At 40.7% G+C, this 20,803-nt stretch overlaps 1 long non-coding RNA gene across 1 annotated transcript; it reads right to left on the reverse strand.

Annotated features, from left to right (window-relative positions):
- Nucleotides 1–274: 274 nt before the first annotated feature.
- LOC310770565 lies at nt 275–5,212 on the reverse strand. Its single transcript, XR_014552276.1, has 3 exons — nt 3,427–5,212; nt 2,214–2,784; nt 275–1,952 (listed from the first exon to the last, which is right to left on the reverse strand). It is a non-coding gene; the product is annotated as an uncharacterized lncRNA (long non-coding RNA).
- Nucleotides 5,213–20,803: the final 15,591 nt, after the last annotated feature.

Consider the following 20,803-nt stretch of genomic DNA (forward strand, 5'->3'; position numbering starts at 1 on the left):
ATTTGAAAGAGGTGAGTGGCTGCTGCTCAGGTAGGCTGACCTTTTCAGCAAAACAGATGGAGAATGTATAATAGCATTTCTTCCATGCTCATGTCTTGAACTGCTGTGCATTACCTCAATAAAATGTGCAATAATTTGAACAGGAAGTACCCTACTTAAACAAAAAAGGACCGGGGAAGGTGATATGTGAAGCATTAATAACTGGATTGTAGTTTCTAATTTTGATTTTCGGTTGACATTTTGCCTTTTCCCTGGTAACTTTTTCTTATTTGCTGCAGAGGTGCTTTCCTTTGTTTCCTTTTTCCTTTTTCTTTTTGGTGAAGCGTGTACAAGACTGCCCTGAAACCCTACATGATTTTTTTTGTCACACAAAAATTGATACTGAGCCCTCAAGGCATCTGCTCAGTAACCTGTATGTGTGAGTGAGGCAACCACGCTGCCATCTGTTCTGTGTTCTGGGTGATGACTGTTGCCCTGAGTGTAGGTTATTTCAGGCCCCAAAAGGCCAGGCTCATTCTGCCTTTGAGACTGTTCCAGAACAACAACAACAAAAAATGCCTTGGGTTCCCTCCCCTCCTGTTGCTGCCCAAGCTATACAGAAAAGATTGCTTCAATTATGAGATAACTTGTGGTGTTTTAAAGGAACGTTTATTTTGCTTTCATGTCGCTGAGACAAAAGTTGGCTCTGTAAAAAGAGGCTTTTAGAGCTCTGGCTTCTATTTCCATGACTGCCTCTCATCATTTTGATTTTGCATAATGATAATGACATTATTTACTATTTATTTCGGGTATTTAGATGGAAAAGTCTTCTGAGATGCCATCTGCCATCTGTGTGCTACAAAGGGAACACATTCCTTAGCATTAAATATTTTTTGAAAAATGTAAAGATATACTGAAGCACTTATTTCCGTCCAATATCAGTCTTGCTCTGTCTCTGTGTGACACATTCTTGACCATCTTGCATCAGTTCTACAATTCTTCTACCAGCATAGGTATTGCTATTGATTTACCATATTGCATTTATATCCTGCCTGTCCTTTAAAGAGTTTAGGGCAATATATACATGCTTCTCTTCCCAGTGACTTTTCCAGATGGATGGGGACTTGAATCTGAGCCTCCCTTGTTCAATACTCTAACCAGGGGTCACCAGTTTTGGGGGGCCAGTGGGTATACAGTGGTACCTCGGGTTAAGAACTTAATTCGTTCTGGAGGTCTGTTCTTAACCTGAAACTGTTCTTAACCTGAAGCACCACTTTAGCTAATGCGGCCTCCTGCCACCGCTGCGCCGCCGCTGCACAATTTCTGTTCTCATCCTGAAGCAAAGTTCTTAACCCGAGGTAATATTTCTGGGTTAGCGGAGTCTGTAACATGAAGTGCCTGTAACCTGAAGCGTATGTAACCCAAGGTACCACTGTATTGGAATTTTGAGAAAGAGCCATGAGTACCAGTCACACAATGGCTGACATGGTATGTATGTCGTATAATACAAAATGGCAGGAAGAACCATCTCATACATTGTATATTTTGACGGGCTATTTTGTGTGACCTCTTGCAGACACCTTAGGAGGTAACAATTGGCAAACTGGTGCCCATGGAACCATGCTGTTGACCACAACTCTAAACATTACATCAGACTGGCTGTCAGACAAAGAACTGTCCCTTTGCCTTAAGGAGGAGAATTTACAGATTACTAGGCAAGACAACTCAACTGGATTTCTATACTATACTTGAACTCTGATCCTAATAAATGCATTATTTTACAGACCTTTTGAATTTTGTTAAAATGAACTCATATGACAGCCTGATTTTTCTGTCAGCCTTAAGATGGAATTACTTGTGAGAGCTAAAGCTAAGGTGCACTCTCAATAGGATTGAATCCCAAAGTTAATTTCCTGGCAAAAGGGTGCAATCCTATACAAATCTGGGCATAAGTCCCATTGCACTTAATGACACTTACCGTATTTTTTGCTCTATAAGACTCACTTTTCCCCTCCTTAAAAGTAAGGGGAAATGTGTGTGCGTCTTATGGAGCGAATGCAGGCTGCGCAGCTATCCCAGAAGCCAGAACAGCAAGAGGGATTGCTGCTTTCACTGCGCAGTGATCCCTCTTGCTGTTCTGGCTTCTGAGATTCAGAATATTTTTTTTCTTGTTTTCCTCCTCCAAAAACTAGGTGCGTCTTGTGGTCTGGTGCGTCTTATAGAGCGAAAAATACGGTATTTCTGAATAGGCATGTATGGGTTAGGACTATTGGTAGTGGAGAAGAGGGTGTACTTATGGATGATTCCACAAATGGAGTTTTAGGCTTGTTTTCTTTCTGCGTGAGATGCAACCCACTGTACAGAGAACCACAGACATTTGCCTAGCAGAAAGGCTGAACTAGCAATGAAAGAGGATCTTGCTTCAAAGGCTACTGGTTGCCCTAAGGCAAGCCCCTCTACCACATTTGCAATATGGCAATAATACTTACCTACCTAACAGGGGTGTTGTAGGGGTCCTCCATACCTAAGGTCCTTTGTACATTCTAAAAGCACAATATGAATGTATTGTCTGTATTACTGTAAATATTTTAGCAACACACAACTACTGCAACTTTGTGCCCTCTCATAACGTCAGTCAAAGCTGTGTAACTGGTTTCCCTTATGACACAAAGAGAAAACAAGTCCTAAGGCCTCCATCTTAAATATGCTTGGAACTTGCATTTACAAAGAATAAGTTGAATAAGAAACTTGTATTTTTTATATATAACCGCCCCCCCCCATGTGTCAGGAAGGGAAAATCATTTCCTTTTATAAAGACTCTGAGTAAGACTATTTTAGGTAAAGGTAAAGGGACCCCTGTCCTGCCAACCTAGCAGTTCGAAAGCACATCAAAGTGCAAGTAGATAAATAAGTACCACTCCGGTGGGAAGGTAAACAGCATTTCCGTGCGCTGCTCTGGCTTAGTCATGCTGGCCACATGACCCGGAAGCTGTACGCTGGCTCCCTCGGCCAGTAAAGCGAGATGAGCGCCACAACCCCAGAGTCGGCCACGACTGGACCTAATGGTCAGGGGTCCCTTTACCTTTACCTTTAAAGGGACCCCTGACCATTAGGTCCAGTCTTGACCGACTCTGGGGTTGTGGTGCTCATCTCGCTTTATTTGCCGAGGGAGCTGGCGTACAGCTTGCGGGTCCAGCACGTGACCAGCATGACTAAGCCGCTTCTGGCGAACAAGAGCAGCGCACGGAAACGCCGTTTACCTTCCCGCCGGAGCGGTACCTATTTATCTACTTGCACTTTTGACATGCTTTCAAACTGCTAGGTTGGCAGGAGCAGGGACCGAGCAACGGGAGCTCACCCCATCGCGGGGATTCGAACCGCCGACCTTCTGATCGGCAAGTCCTAGGCTCTGTAGTTTAACCCACAGCGCCACCCGCGTCCCAACACTATTTTACCAATGCTTAAATTATATTGCCCAGTAGCAAAATGTTTCCATACAGATTTGTGTGTAGTAAAAGGTATCTATACATTTCCGGAGAAATCTTGTTAGCCTCGCAAGCTGCTGTTCCAGGTAGTTTTCTAAGGGAAGATCAAGCGCCATAGCCAATTAAGGGTGCGTTTATAGTTGGTTGAAATGTAGTACACATTCATCAACTGTATTCATGAAGATAGAGGAAGGGAAACTTGCTCCCTGGAGGCACCTCAAAAATGTATTCTTATATGGGGGGTGGGGGAGTAGCATATGCTGAGGGTACCACATAGCCGGCCTTTGTCTCCTGAAGGTGAATTTGATCAAGCTATTGATTAATCAAGCTATTTTCCAATTTGTACTTCATTTTTTCATGCTGTGTCAAAAAACAATATTATTCAAGGATGCCACCTCATTTTTAGGTTTGTGCACATTTTTTTTACATCTGTATCTTATGTTCATCTGTCCATTGTCTCATGTTCTTACCCTTTAAAATTGTAAATCGGTAAAAAGAGCAATGAAATAATTTCTGGTTTTGTTACATATTGCATAATAAAAATTAGACAGATCTGTAACCGAAGAGAAGATATACTTGCAAACTGGGAGACAGAGAGAACTGTGTTTTGTTTCTTGGTTCTGGGACTCCAGTGGTTAAATCTTTTTTTAAATTGTTGTGTCTCAAGTCTACTTCTTTCATTGTTGCTTGCATCCTTTTCTGCCAAGTGCCTTCCCTTCCCTTCTTTCAACTTGACAGGAGCAAGAGAGCATGTCCAAAGTATATTTTGAAGTCTAGACTTTGCTGAGCTCCCTGTGGATTAGCTGCATGCACATCTTCATGGATTTGGGGTCCTAGGTGACTGCCTCTCACCTTCAAAATCACATGGATGCTGTTGCCTATTCTGAATGCTGAAAATAAAATGCCAAAGCCCCATGGCCCATGACCCTCAAGCAAATTCAAATGCTGAACTCTGCTTAACATTTGAGGCACATTATGCCTGGATTAGCTGGAAGTATTTACAACCAGTGCTTTTGGATTTCTTTTAAATTCAAGAAACAATAATGGGTAGGTAGAAGATTTCCAGGCTGCTCCTGCTTTAATACACGGAGAATAAAGTTGTTTAAAATGGACTTAGGGGATATGACATGTTTCTAAGAGAGCAAGATTGGGAGAGAGGCAGGGAGGGGAATTCTCCTTAGCCCATAATATAAAACAGACCTAAGCATATTTCTTGCACTGAATGCAAGTAGAATGATTTATATTATTTATCTGCTCCCCGCGATTCCTTCTTGTAAGACAACACAAATCTTGTGTCCTTTAGCAAAAACAGGGCAGGTTTTTTTTAAAAAAAAAAAACTTTTAAAGACCCTTCACAGCTGGGGCCATAATATCTGAAGGATCATGTCTTCCCAGTTTTGCCTGCCCATGCCCTGAGATCTTCAACAGAAGCCCTTCTCTAATGTCTCCACCAAGTGACATATGTTGTGTGCCAACAAGACAAAAGGCCTCTTCAGTGGTGGCCCCTCATCTGTGGGATGCCCTGGCACAGCATGGAGTATCCTTAGGTAATCACCAGGTAGGCCCTGCCAGATATCTGCTCTGCACACATACCAGGTAGCTTTCAAGAGACAGGACTTATTCCAAATTTCAGATGGATGTGGTGTTACTCACATGACCTTCAGTTTCCTGGTGTCACATCACAGAAAAGTGTCATCTGTGTGACTTGTGTGAGAAGGGCACCTAATCAAACTGCCACAGAGGAATTTCATGGCAAAATATTGACATGCCTTTTTACACAGGGTGACTTCAGAGAGCACGGCAGCGTGTGTGGCTGCCAAGAAAGGGAGGTCTCGCCCATCGCTGTGTGATACAGCAACCAAACATCTGTCACTGAAAGATAAACCTGAGGATTTATTTTCAGGGCAAACAAGAAGGCTTCTTAATCAGCAACATAGCTTGATTACTCAAACTGACATTGTCAACACAAACACCTATCAAACAAATTATCTGGCATCTCAGTGCATCACATGGGGAGGGGAGAAAATACAGCAAATTGTTAGCTGCTCTACATTTTAATCAGTCTAAAACAAGGCTCTCTGGGATCACACGGGGAAATCAATGTAATTTTGACTTCTTTTAAGAAAGAGATGAGTTGTTCAGATCACTGAATTAAGACAAATATGGTTAGCACCATAGGAAGCTGTTTTATACTTGGGTCTTTCTAGTCTCGTTTTGATTCCTCTCTCTGGTAGGGGTTCTCCAGAGGCACAGGCACAGCTTTCCCCATATTTGCTCCCAGATCATTTTGACTGGTGATTCCTGAGACCTTGTGCATGCAGTGCTTGTGCTCTGGCGTTGAGCTGTTGAGCTTCCTTTGAAAACCATCAGCCAGCTTCTTAGCAAGCATCGGTTTTTGCAGTACAGTGATGGAAAGGGATGGATTACTAATTCTTCAGTGATTAACCTAAGTCGATTTGTATTGACTGCATTCTGCAGGTCTTGCTAAACTATGGTTTAACATAACCTGCAGAACTCATCCAATACAAAGAAGCCCAGGTGAACCTTGAGATCTTGCTGTTCCAGCACCAGGTTCTAGAATCCAGAATTATTCCCTCAGCGTTCAGACCAAGCCAACTTTTGTAAATCATTCTGAGAGAAGCAGTTTATAACCTTTTTTAAAATAATGAAAAAATGAGATAGAGTATGTCTGTTCAATAGGAACAATATAATGTAAAAAAAAAAGACTGATGTTTTGAAAAGATTTGGAGAACTTTAAAATAATGAATGTCAGATCTGTTTCACTGGAGATATTTACTCAGCCCTCCTCTCTTAATTATAATTTGTGTGCACAATGAAAAGCTAAAATGTTAAAGGCTTTTATACCAAAGTTCCACTGACGATGCCACAACAAGTATGAAGAATTTTATTAATATAGTATTTGGCTCTTGTTATTAAATTTGTCACTTTACTTCACTTTATTGCCTTTGCTATGTGTAGATGAAATTGCTCCCCAGTGAGGTTAATTGTTGCTAGAAATAAGAGCTTGCTATTCAGTGCTAATAACAAATGTTATTAGCGTCAGCTATTGTGCCATAATGGTAAGGATAACTTTTGGGGCTGCTTATTTGTTTCCATTGTTATTCATCGGAATAAACCAATTCGTTCATAAGAAGATTGCTGAGCTCATTTTGTAATGTATATCTAAGTTCAAGCTACATTTCACATCGTTAACTCGGGTTTCGCAACTACTGAACAAAGCAAAGCATCACCACTAAAACAGTGATTATTAAAGCTAGCTGTAAAATGTCAACATACAAAATACATTTTTAAATACCACGACATTTTACTTTGTATTCATCTCCAGTGCAAGCTGCAAATAGGTTTAATTAGAATTACATTGGATCCAATCTTAAAAACGTTTTATATTTTGTCAATCTGCAGCATCCCATCAGTGCATTAAGTAACCTGAGAAGCTGGATTGTATGAAGCAGTTTCTTTTAAAAATTATTTTCATATAGGCAACGCCTAAAACTACAGGTCATTACATAAAGCCTGCACCTATTGTTAATAAGAATATCTCCTCTGGGTTTAGATAAGCACTGAATTTCCCCCTCTCTCCTCTAGTATGGAATCAGGAGCTGATTTTGACTTTTACTTACAACTTTGTAATGAAAACAAAAACATATGTATTGTGTAACCTCTTTCCCCGTTTCTGTATATTTATCCCCCCTTTGCATTCAGAACCACAAGCTGACCTTGTAAATGTCTTTTGAGGGGGATGGGGGCATCAAGTTGCAGAGGCTGTCTCTGTACGTAGCTCAGTATGAACATCATTAATTTCTGCAAATCAAACTTTCCCGACTGTGGCTACAAATGCTTTTCTTCCTTCTCGTCTTGAATACTCTGTGGGATTTGCAGTGATTGTGCCCTGCTTGATAGTGTTATATCATGTCCTGCTGACTTTGGGGTAACTGTAGTATAGAAGACCAATAAAGATGCAGACTGCAGCATTCACTATGGGAATTGGCATGCAGGGAATGTAATTTTATCTGTCTATTTTCAGATTTTCTATAGCACCCATCACCAGAGCAGTTAAGACAACAGGGTCACCAACTTTTCTGAAATGTGGAAATAAGCAGAAAGAGAAGCCTTGAAAATTTCACTCTCAGGATGATCTATGGGTGCTATGCATAATCATTAAAGTCTTGTGACAATTTCTCCTTAGCACTTATTCTACTGAATAAGTAGAACCGGCTGAATCAAATGAAAGATTTCATTTAAATTGAAGCACCCTACCATCCAACAAGGGTATTAACTCCTTTTGCAGTTAAGGCCTATGGAAATGTTAGTCTAAGTACCACAGTTAAGAAGGTACTTGAGTTGCTCACATTCTACTGATGGCAATAGAACAGCACTATATATACAGGCTATACAGCTTTGTTGTCCGTGGTACTGTACTTTGACTAGTACTGATTCATCCAGTAGAAGTAAGACTACCCAGACAATAGCCCTGAGCATATGGACCTATGCAATCCAAACCACAGCACATAATTGCAGATCAATGTGTCAGAGCATACGTGGAAGAGGAGGCAGATTTGTCCCTTTTTAAAATACAGGTGTGCTACTGCTTGTTCTGCTACATCTGTTAAGGAAAGGGGAATACATTTGGGATGGTAAGGGGAAGGCAGCAGGGATGGGCAGGGGAAAATTCTTCTCTTGCTTGGATTTTGATTTGGCTCAGGAGAGATTGAAGGTTTTCAACTCTCAGCTTCCAATTCTGAAAATGAATTTTGTAATTTAGTCTTTTGTAAATATCAGAAGCCCCTTTCAGCAGTTTGGAAACCTTGTTAGCATGTGGAAGGTGGAGGGGATCATACCTGCTGTCCCTATAGATTTGTTCCATGTACAAAGAAAAGAAGAGCAATTGGAGTTTCTTCCTCTTTTTTCCTACCAGTAGTGCCTTTTCAGTTTTGTTATCCATTTTCTGTGTGCCCACAACCAACCTACTTCTCAGTTATATATGAACAATCTCTTTGCATATCCAAGGATTCAGCATTTTCCAGGGTCCCCAGTCATCTGTACTGGATCTATGTATGTGTGAGCAGTATGGGGATAGGAGTCATAATTTTGTTCCTCATTCTCTATGTTGAGTCTGTACAAATTCTGAATATCTGAATGAATGGTATGTCCCACAGAGGAACTTACGGTCTTCAAACAAAAACATCTTGAAGGTCCCAGGCCACAGAGAGGTTAGGCTGGCCTCAACTAGAGCCAGGGCTTTTTTGGCTGTGGCTCCGATCTGGTGGAACACTCTGTCACAAGAGGCTAGAACCCTGTGGGACTTGACATCTTTCCGCAGGGCCTGCAAGACAGAGCTGTTCCACCAGGCCTTTGGTCAGGGCACAACCTGACTTCCTCCTTTGGCAATCTTCACAGAACTCTAGCCCAATGGTTGCCATCAATTTGATTTGAATTAATTTTATAATGAATGATTTTAGAATGTTGTACTATTTTATTGTTGTTAGCCACCCTGAGCCCGGCTTTGGCTGGGGAGGGCGGGATATAAATAAAATTTATTATTATTATTATTATTATTATTATTATTATTATTATTATTCAGAGGGCTAAATCTGACTCCTGAAAATTGGTTATTCCTTGGTTAACCTTATTTTCATACAGAGTGTGTGGGCTGGGGAACAACAGCGATTCAGTTCTGTGGTCTTCCATGTTGCACATTACACTGTGAGTATGAGAGCTCACTGAACTATTAATATACACAGATCTAATTGAATTTTTACGGTGGGCTTTTTTTTTAATCACACTTCTCAAGTTCATTTAATTGTGTGGGCAGATAATTTCTCATTACTAAACATTAGGAACTCTTTTAAAGAGCGATCTCAGCATTAGCAAGATTGAGCCTTGAATGCTGTGGCGAACGATAAAGCTTAGAACTTCAACTTGAGTGTTTCTCTCAAAAGGCACTGTCAAAACGCATTCCTTTCAACTTCCTTCACTCACCCAGCTTTGCAGTCCTGATACAAAAAAAGAAAGAAATGTTGAAACAGTGTAATGTACCAAATGAATACAGGGTGACTCAAGTATCAAGCGAATAAATCTTGAACTCCGTTTCACCTGTGACAGGAGCAGTGGAAAGATCTTGTGCCCCCAGGATGTGATCACTTGAAAATGGCTCCTGATGGCAGTTTCAGATCTCCAGAGGGTTCCTTTGGCACGAGGCCCTTTGAGGTACAGGTTTGAGGCGGCTTGAGAATATCCTGTGCAAATCTGCCTATGCCAGAAATGAAGTGCAGGACCAGTGCATGTGTCACTTAATTGGCCATTATTTGATCACTCTACTTATAGCTAACTGCATGCATTGGCTTGTTCAGGAAGCACTGTGTCTGGGGTGACATGATACTTCAGTTTGTGGGATTTAGTCACCATAGGATACTTTTGCTTTAACAGATGGCCATGCAAATGAAAAGCAAACATCAGAAAGGCAACCATGACGTAGCTGAAAAGAAAGATGTACTTGAAGCAACACCTGTGTAGGCCATGGCGATGTCTCCATGTGCAAATATGTGGGTGCCCTTAATTTTCTTCATCCCACCCATGAAGCATGTGCACATTTAGTTCCAGTTTTTGAATCAGGTCTGTAGTTGCATGGACATTGACCGTCATTATGGACTATGCAATTGTGACTGCTTGAGCGTGAAAGAAGCCTGCTGGTCTCACAAAAATGGAGCTGTTGAACAGTAGCCAAGCTCTACCCGCCCTGTTTCAAACAAAGCAGATGTACTTAAAATATATTTAAGCAGAGAGGTGGAAATCCATACAAAATTCCAACTGGCAGAATCAAATGAAAGATTTTGTTTAAATTGAAGCACCCTACCCCCCCCCCATGAAGCACCCTACCATTTTAGAAATCATTGGTATAAATTAGGAGCTAAAAGAACCACAGAACTAGTTAAGATGGACTGTGGAAATGATGGGAGCATAAACTGGGTCCTATACCCTGTTTTAAAATGTTGGCTCTTTTTTTTGGGGGGGGTTATTGGGTTGCTGGTTTTGTTTTGATTTGATTTGATGTATTTTGTATGTATTTTATATTTTATGTGAACTGCCCTGAGACCTTCGGGTATAGGGCAGTGTAGAAATGAAAAATGAAATGAAATTAAATGAATAAATAAATAATTTAAATGTTTTAAACCAGGGATGGGGAACCCATGGCCCTCCAGATGTTATTGGACTCCAACTCCCATTAGCCCCAGCCAACACAGTCAATAGTTCAGGATGATAGGACCAACAGTATCTGAAAGGCCACAGGTTACCAACCATTCTGAACCCTCTAAGATATTTCGAAAATATAATGGATTGCTTCAGAAGGTAAGAAAAAGAAAGCGAAAGTGAAGGCATAATAATAATACATCAACTTTAGAAACATAACACTTTGACACTAGTCATGGTAGCCATCTGTAACATGAGGGGTGGGTGGTGTGGTGAACTGCAAGATAACTTTGTGGGTTAATTAAGGCAGAGAAGCTCTTTTCTTTCTGGTAATTGTGTCATTTCCTTCTGTGGGGTTAGTACTCATCAATTGAATTTTCTGGACAAGGTTGTCTCAGAGTTAACCAATCTTATCAAAAACCAACAAGTAAAAGAAGGTTCTACTGGATGTCTAATTCTGTATGTATCTTATGTTACAACTTTTCTATGCTGAGTCCAAAAGTATCATAAGAGGTAAAAAAAAAAAAATGGGAGCAAAATTAGTCAAATGCCAGACTCACAGGCATTAGCGCTAAATGCAGATTGCTCAGTTACATGAATTTACTTCATCAATCAGAACGAGCGGTTGGTTCAAGCCTTAATGGCATTATAATGAGGAAATGCTTACAGTTAAACTGACTCCAGCAAGTGGTAATGCCTTCAGAGGATTTTTTTTAATGCACTGCAAAATGCTCCATGCTGAAAATGCATATGGCCCAAATTACTAGCATTTTCTTGTCTTGCATAACAGATGTTCATCGATAAGAGGTTTTTCTATGGCACTGGTGAAGACCATAAAACAAATGTCCACCCAAACCTACGAATCCCTAATAATTATAATAAACCAGATCAGACTATGTGCCAACTTACTCCGGTATTGTCTATTCTCACTGACATCAGCTCTCTAGGGTGTTAGCTGGAAGTACAAGCTTCCCCCTGACCTCAGAATCTGAAGGTCGGGTTCCGATGTCTTGCAAGGCCTCAGAGGTGCTGTCCAAGGCCTTGCGAGACTTTGGAATTTGCATCAGGGGTCCTGAGGTGTGATTGCTAGACACCCACAACGAGAGAAAAAAGAGGCCTTTTAGTTGAAAATGGGCTACACAATCAAATCCTACTTATGGTGGGCTGGATTGAGAAGGGGTGTCCCTTTGCTTAACTCTACCAGCTTAGTCACTCTCCCCCTTCCACGTGCTGAACATGCATCTAGGTAGGAGGTGTGCTGGGAATTCCTGAAACAACATGTTCAAAGGGTCTGGCAGGGCTAAATTGGGTCAGATGCCAAGCCAACCTCGAGCTGTGGATGTGGTGGCAACTCTGACACTCCATAAAGTGCCAGTGGCGGGCCTTGATTGTGCTCTAAATGTCTTACCTTTACTCCTATTAATATTTATTTTTATAGATGTAAAATCTTTAAAAACTACTGATACAAACATATGCACACACCAGACCTACCGTATTTTTCATGTATAAAATGCCGTCATGTATAAGATGACCCCTATTTTTTAAAACCCGAAATTAAGTTGTTTAGCTTTTTTTGGGGGGTGAGGGAGGTCACTTCAGCCAATCACTCACCTGCCTGCCACAGCCACTGCCGATCGCACACCGCTGCAGCCGCCAATTGCCTGCCCGCTCCCACCACCAACAGCCCACCCACCCACTTGCCGCAGCCACCAATTGCCAGCAGGCCTTGCTGCAACCACCAATCACCCACCAAATCGCTACTGCCAATCTCCTGCTTGCTTCTGCCATTCATCGCACGTCCCCCCTCTGCATTCACTATCCGTGTATAAGATGACACCCAATTTTTGCCTGATTTTTTTTAGCAAAAAGCATCATCTTATACACAGAAAAATACAGTATATAAGTCAACCTCAGTAGATCTTGTTAAGGATCTGTTACCCTTCATACCTTAAGTTGTTTATGGAATGCATACAAAGTTAGATATTAATTCCTCCAATTTGATCAAAAGTTGCAGAATGGGTTAGACTATGATAAAACCTACAGACGAGAAAGGATAATTCAGTTCTGTTTGAAACGACAGTAGAGGCCTACCTATGGTTTTATGTTATTTAAGATATGTGTGGGTGTGTTTTCAATGGTAAAGAACCGGCCCCCAAATTTAATAGCTTTCAATCTTAAAGTGAATTACCGCAGCGGCTTTAGAGAACGCTGTATTTTCTCCATACATTCTACTTCCTTATGGACTCCTGGGGCTGTAAGTAAGTTTGCATGTTTAATACTACAGGAGAAGGATGGAAGACTGAATTTAAGGCTGACTTGGCAGTAGAATTGTATCTTAGATGATTTACTGGTGGGAGAAGTAGTCTTCCAGATATGAATAAAATATTCCCAGAGAAGGTACTTGGTCAAATAGCATCATTGCACTTCAAATGCAGATATACACAGCTACATTAAGGGGGTATTTCTGAATAACTGCATTACAGGTGACAGGTAAGTAATTTATTCCTCTGGTAAATTGCATAAAAATGTGACAGTAATTCAGTACAATTTCTCCGTTAAGTACCAAGGTACAGTGACCGTTTAGTACAGGAAAACTTGATTTCATGTACCATTACTGGTGACAGTGTTTATATTAACAAGCCCATCTTGCACTTTTGTTATCGGTAGCAAATCTATTAATACACAGCATCTCCTAATGTAAAGTATATTAAGCATTTGCTTCTCCCCGGAAAGAGACATGCCCAAACTGGTATATGTTCAGGTACGGAGTGGAATACCTGGTTCCACACATGCAGTCACATATATAAAGATGGTTGGAAATATACATTGTCACTTCTTAGACAATGTACCCATCTATGTAAAAAAAAGAAAAGGTAAAAGACCCCTGGACAGTTAAGTCCAGACAAAGGTGACTACGGGATGTGGCGCTCATCTCGCTTTCAGGCTGAGGGAGCCGGCGTTTGTCCACAGACAGCTTTCTGGGTCATGTGGCCAGCATGACTAAACCGCTTCTGGCACAATGGAGCACCATGTCAGAAACCAGAGTGCACAGAAACACCATTTACTTTCCTACCACAGTGGTACCTATTTATCTACTTGCACTGGTGTGCTTTCGAACTGCTAGGTTGGCAGGAGCTGGGACAGAGCAACGGGAACTCACCCTGTCATGGGGATTCAAACCATCGTCCTTCCAATCGGCAAGCCCAAGAGGCTCAGTGGTTTAGTATTGTCCATCTATGCTGACAAGCAATGGCTCTGCAGGGTCCCAGGCAGGGGTCTTTCCATGTGTGACATGGAGATGCCAGAGACTGGACATGATTTACAGCCACGTCTTTATCTGAGATGGTTTGTTGGGTATCATTACTTCAAAAAACCCAGAACTCTACTCCATAGGCTTATTTAATACTGTAGTGTCCACAGCAACCTCCCTTATTGTGGGATGCAGGGAAAGAGGGTCCCCATTCACTTTGATAGACAGGACAGCTTCATCGGCACATTATTTTGCAGGCACAGAACTGTCTTTTATGAAGCCATCATATACCGAGTCCACGCAATGCAGTATTGTCTACACTGATTGGTGATGGCTATCTAGGAATTCAAATGGGGTTCTCTCCCAACCCTATATGGAAATGCTTGGGATTGGACCTGGGACCTTCTGCGTGCAAAGTAGGTGCACCACTGCTGAACCACAGTCCTTCAATTGAATTAAATGAGTGATTTGCGGTGGGTGATTTCTGTGGGCCCTTCAGAGCTTTGCTCCTACTGGGGTTCAGTATACTGCATGCAGTTATAAGGACCCCAGTGCATATTTTTCACTATAATGTTTTCCAAGGAGATGTACAGGTAAAAGATGTAAAAGATGCAAGTTTTAATTAGACATGGTAGCTGTTTACAAATGTTGACTTAATTATGATGAATGTATTCAGAAAGGAATAGAAATTGGGCTGGGGAAAATACAAATCTTTCACTGAGTAATACTTGCTTTCCTGTTTTAAAGCTCTGCCCCTAAGGCTCTTGGCTTGATGTGATTTTGCATGGCAACTTCCACTTAAGACTAATCAGTTTTACAACTAATGAATTCCTTCCACATTGATTTGAAAACATACCTAGCCACAATATTGCTTGAATATGGATGTGCAGTCTCAACACACTATCTAAAAGCTAGTATTACAAAGCTCTCTGTATCTTAAGCCAGAATGGGAGAAGGAAATCACCTTTTCATAAGTACATCCACATTGAATTTTATCAGAAAACAATTTTCCAATTTGCTTTTTTTGGTTCCTCCTGGAGAAAATTGAAAACCTCACCACCACCTCTCTACCTATGAATAAGTAAGTAATTATGGGCGCGGTTATGGAGCCAGTTTTAATCATTATTTAATATGCTTTAATTGTGTTGTGTGACTGAGCCCAGATGCAATGAATGACCCAGATGTTAGACCACCTTATATTTAGTCATTTAACACAGATCCATAATCTTCAAAGAGCATCAGAGGGAAACCATTTTGTAATTGGTGAAGCAAGTTTTGTAAACAGTGCGGATCAAGTTCAATTTTCAAGGATAAGTTTGGAGAGTCAGTATTATCTTGGAGTCTATGTTGGGGGAACTACCAACTCAAACCTGACCTTGTTAAGCAAGCTTGAATTCTTGAACTCAGCTAGCAGCCAGGATTACAAGCCCAAGGTGGGGAAGAAGGTTCTATATAGAGCAGTTGTGGGAAACTTTTGGCACTCCAGCTGTTGCTGACCTACAACTCCCATCAATCCCAGCAAGCCGGCCCAATGGCCAGAGTTTATGGGAGTTATAGCTCAGCTGTATCTTGAAGGAAAAGGTTTTTCATACCTGATATAGAGACTGAGATGAGAAAGAAAAGAGATAATCATTCTATCTGTACTCTTGGTTACCTGCTTTAATATTATGATTGGTAGTAAAAGAAGGGAAATGAATGAATGAATTATATTTGTATGGATGATTACCTTTTAACTGATGCTTACTTAATATTTTTGACTTTTCTGACCCATTTTGTATTATTAATATGGAAGAAGAAGAATTAGTATAAGAAAAAAAAGATAAAGATAAAGAAAACCACACTTGTTTTTTTGTTTTGTTTTGTTTTGTTTTTTGGTCAGAGCAAGGCTCTCTTAAAGAGCCAGCTCACTTAAGATTAGTCACCTCACTAGCAATACTGCAGGCCTTGCTAATTCTAAGGAATGGCTATAATTCAGGTAGGAGAACTTGATATCTGACAGCTGAAGCAAACAACGGGCTTGGCCTACTGTTCTGTTTCAGCACAATCCTATATAGGTCTACTCAGAAGTAAATCCCATTACATTCAATACTACTTTTTCAGACATATATGGATATAGGATTGTAGCTGGGCACAACAATCCAACTCACCCACCCCACAATCTGCTGTGGTGGAGAGGTCTGGAGAAGGTAGAGGTGTCCACCCATGCAGTTCTTCCAGTGAGGGTGCTCTGCCACTTTGAAGCTCCTGCCCAAACTGCAGGCAGGCAGAAACTACTACCAACAGTATCCCCATCAATTGGTAGTGAGCACAAACCACAGCAAAGGATCCCCCAGAGCCTAAGCCAGTCTTCAGGCCAACATGTTGTGGTGCTGGGCCTGATCTGGGTCTGTTTGCTGCACTAACCTAGGAGCTGGTATAGCAAAAATACAAAGTTCTCCTGCCCCCCATCTTCTTCTGCACCAGCTGGTCCAAGTGCTGGTGCTGTGGATGAAGCAGGGACTCCACAGTTCCATGAAGCACCACTACTTCCCTGGCAGGTTTAGGATTATCAGCCCTAGTCTTCCATCCAATTGCTTTGTCCATTCATAAATATAAACTAAGTATAGCTAAGTACTAACTGAGACAGAATTCATCAGAAAATAATTTTCTTTCCCCGCCCCCTCCCTAGGAAATGCCTCACATGGAAAATATTTGAACACCCCCTCCTTCTGCCACCAATGATCCACATAGTAAGTTGCAAGTAAACCATTTTTTAAAATCCTACCATGTAGCACAAACACACAAAAAATATTAAAAGGAGGCAAGTTTTCTTACATTTTTTACTTGAGTTCCTTTGCTTTCTACTTTTCCTTATCGTGTGAAGTTTTTCTCCTTGTTTGCTCTGGGGACTTTTTAAACCCCCTTGCCTCATCTTCCTTCAAAACTTCATGGTATCTTATTACCAATATTATGATCCCTGTGATGCTCAAGATTGACATGGACTTAATATTGGTTTTAAGAATTTCAAAAAGGAAAGTAAGGAAGTGCTGCAAAAGTAAATTTGGTTTGGAACCCTTGGAGATCAACAAAATCTCTTCAGCCACAATAAGTAACAACTCAGCCTGAAAGCAGTGATAGAATTGAGCTATATTGTTTCCACAGTAAGATCCAGTTTCATACCCAAGGCTACCCATATAAATGCTGACATTTATGCCTGTGGCAGGTACAGCAGAGACCTTGGCATGAAGCAATGTCATGCACATTTACTCAAAAGTAAGTGGCATTGTATTCAGTATGGCTTACTCCTAGATAAGGATGTTTAGGAATGTAGCTTGAGCTCCCCAAGACATTTTTTAAAATACATTTTGGCATCCTCAGAATTAGGATTCAGTAGATTGTTCACACACCTATCTGTTTCAGAGCCTCAGGAATGGGCACGACTGAACTCTGTGTCCTGTCTTTGAACCAAGGACTGCTGAAATTATAATTCAATAGAACACCCCCAAATCAATGATGTTCTGCATATCATTGAATAATCACATTTGCCATGGACTATATATTTTTGCTATATATGCTCACAGAGGGTATTGTCCACATTATATATCTTCTACATATTATAATTAATGTAACATGACACCTTAATACCACATTATCCATCAAAATTAACAACACATATTTTAGCTCTTAGACTGAAGCACACAGATTTAATAACAGATCTTTTGCTCTTACCTTTCACCATCAATCATACTCATCACCGTGTATATTTTATGTATCTGCAGCTTTGCCTAGTAAGGGCAGAATCTGAATCCTGGCATCAAATTTTGTCTCGTACTCATAGAACCCCCCCCCCCCAATGAGCTCTTATAGTTTAGCATATTTAGAAACAAGCTTTGTGTTGCATACAATTTTCATTTTTTTATTTGGTGTAGACTCATTGAGATTCATAAACAGAAGTTGGTCGTGTCCATTTAATTTCAATGGGTATCCTCTGAGTCAAAGTAACTTTAGATACTACCCATTCTTTCAATGTGTGCAAGATCAAAGCTATTTATAGGAAGGCCATGAATGTTGCCACCAGAGGTTGCCCAAACAATTAATCAAATTTGTCACTCATTTCCATCACCTTGACTCTACTACCCTATGAAATCATTATGGATTTCCATTTGTAGGTTAGGATACAAAGATACTGTGACTGTAGATTATAGCAAAGCATCGTGAAAACTGGTGAGACTTTGCATGCAAACCATGGCAACCAGCTGCCATATGGACAAGGCCATCTCAGAATATCAACTGTATAGAAACAGGATTGCCACTTCTGTAATATTGGCTATGACCACCGCCTAATGCATCCCATTCTTTTCTGGCCCCAGATTTATCAGCTTGGTTCTTGTAGAGACTTCAGGATTTCAGGGTAACCTTGGATGCAATGCATTTATAGTCTATACTATCATTTCTTTCTTGGCATTCAGAGAGTACATTCAGAAGAATCCGTGCATACCTAAGTCCTATTCAAAGCAATAGCGCACAGTAAAGTGCTGAACTCTCATTGATACCAGATGGTTCATATCCATTCCTATGGATTGTGCCTGGAATTTTCACATTGCATTTTATTCTCAATAACTTTTATTAGATTAAACACTCATCATTATTTCTAATTTATCTGCAACCTCTTTGAATATGCCAAACACCAAAACCTCAGCAAAGATTATTTCTTAGTTTTTCATAAAATAAATAATCTCCTTACAGATATTTCAGAACTGAAAGTACAAGTTGCGGGGGAAAGTATACCATTAATTCAAGAGACTTAGCTGGGAGAGCAGATTTTCTTTTTGCATTATCTTTTCAATGTATTCATACTGCCTTCTCATCAAAAGATAGTTCTTCATCTAAAAGCATAACCTTGAGCCCACTCAGGTAAATGACATCAGCATGAACTGCATTTGTTCACAGGCTGACTTTCTTTGAGCAGGTTGTTTTTTTTTAATATAAAAATATATATAATTCTGGAAATATCTTTATTATGAGCTCCACTTCAGAAATGTAAGCAGATTGTTCTGGTTATTTGTGATAGCTACAATTTGTTACCCACCCATCACCCCAATGGAGGGTTACAGCAATTAAAACACAACATTAATATGAAAGCACAATATTGCATAATATTAAAAACAGTTGGTTCAGTTGGTAGAGAATGAGACTCTTAATCTCAGGGTTGTGGGTTTGAGCCACACTGTGGGTCGACCACTTGATCACCTTTTCCCATCTTCTCTTGCAATGTGTGCACTCAGGGGGAGTTGGTCATGTTCTAGGGCTGATGGTGAATATCTCCCCAAATCCCACAGGTTCCATGGCTGATGCTACTCAACAGAAAAGATAATCTGTAATATTGCATAGGCTGGTCTAGAGACTGACCCGAATCTCCTGGAAAGCCACGCAGCTTCTAAGCTCACTGTAGTCCATCCAAAACACAGGGTGAATGTTGGATTTCATTCCACTTGTCTGTAGTGACAGAAGAGAAGCCCTCTTCAGACATTAAAAACGATGCATGATGGCACAGGCCCAGGGCCAGATTTAGATGGAGAGGCCCTAGGATACTTCACTTGTGAGGCCCCTCCCCATCCCCCACCCTCACAACTAGAAGTAAATGGAAGAGTGTTATAAACAAAATTGAGCGAAGCCAAGGATGATAACGGGTATTTAAAATTCTGCAATTCACAATTTATCCTTTAAAGAACATAAGATATTATGGTTAAATACCATGGTGATTTTTAATAATGCATAAAATTAACACTGAAAAACTTTTACAATAACTAAACTTTGTAAACCTTTTGTGGGCAGGCCACAGGCAGGCCGGGTCTTCCTGTTATATACCTGCTGGGATTGACAAGGCATCTGACCCTCACCTGAATCTCATAGCTCTCCTGACAAGTGCTTTGGTCTGCAGTCACAGTGTGGGAATAAATTACTTCTCAATTAAGTAATCAATTTTAATTTAGAATTTAAATTCTCAAAACTTTCTTATTTGTTAATTCAATCAAGTAAACTACTGCTCTCACTTCATTACAAACAGTATTTCTACCTGCAACATACTTGAGCAAACTTGCTCCTCTTCCTTTCACATATATTTTGTTGCCACTTGCAACTATAGCTGACTCTGATTAGTTATCATTTAACTCTTGGGGGAAATAATTAGCATCACACGTCATGTGCATGGTAGTTGCCAAACCAATTAACCAACTAGAAGGATTACTGTTAATAGCACCAGTTTTCCTATAACTTGATATTGCTGGATATTTTGATGAACTGCAAAAGCATTTTTAGTTTGCTTTCTGTTGCCACCCTGGAACTTTTCTTTATTAGTGGCACTTTGTTTTCTACGATTCCTTGCAAATGAAGGAAAACAACATTTCTGCTTGTATATGTTGATAATATAATTTTGGTTACTGAGGACAAACAAGATTGTACAAAAACAAGACTGGGCGCAGGCCTGGCCAGGACATAGGTGTCCTGACTGTGACAAAGGTGACCTGTGTGCTTGTTTGCTTGATTAACAGCTGTTGGGAACTTCAAGTTCTCTGCTCTCCCTTCTTATGGTCTTTGTACTGGACCTGGGGACTCCAATAGAGAGCATTCCATGTCAAGAAGGACGGCACGTGGGCACTCTATGAAATGACAGGGCAGGAGCTACATGGAGCAGGGCCTTTTCACTGGTGGTGCCCATTGTATCCCTCTCTCTTCCCAGACCTGCTCTCTTTTGGCCTGTATTTTGGAGCTTTTTAAATTAGGAAGACCTGATTGATAAGCCTTATCAGCTGCTGACGTATGAGCGGATTTTATTTGCTGTTATTCTGGGCTTCTGGTGCACCAGAGTTTACACCACTGTAATAGAGTTGGCCAGGATGAC

This window comes from Podarcis filfolensis (assembly GCF_964270895.1).
Source record: "Podarcis filfolensis genome assembly, chromosome: 9".
In the NCBI taxonomy this organism is placed as follows: domain Eukaryota; kingdom Metazoa; phylum Chordata; class Lepidosauria; order Squamata; family Lacertidae; genus Podarcis; species Podarcis filfolensis.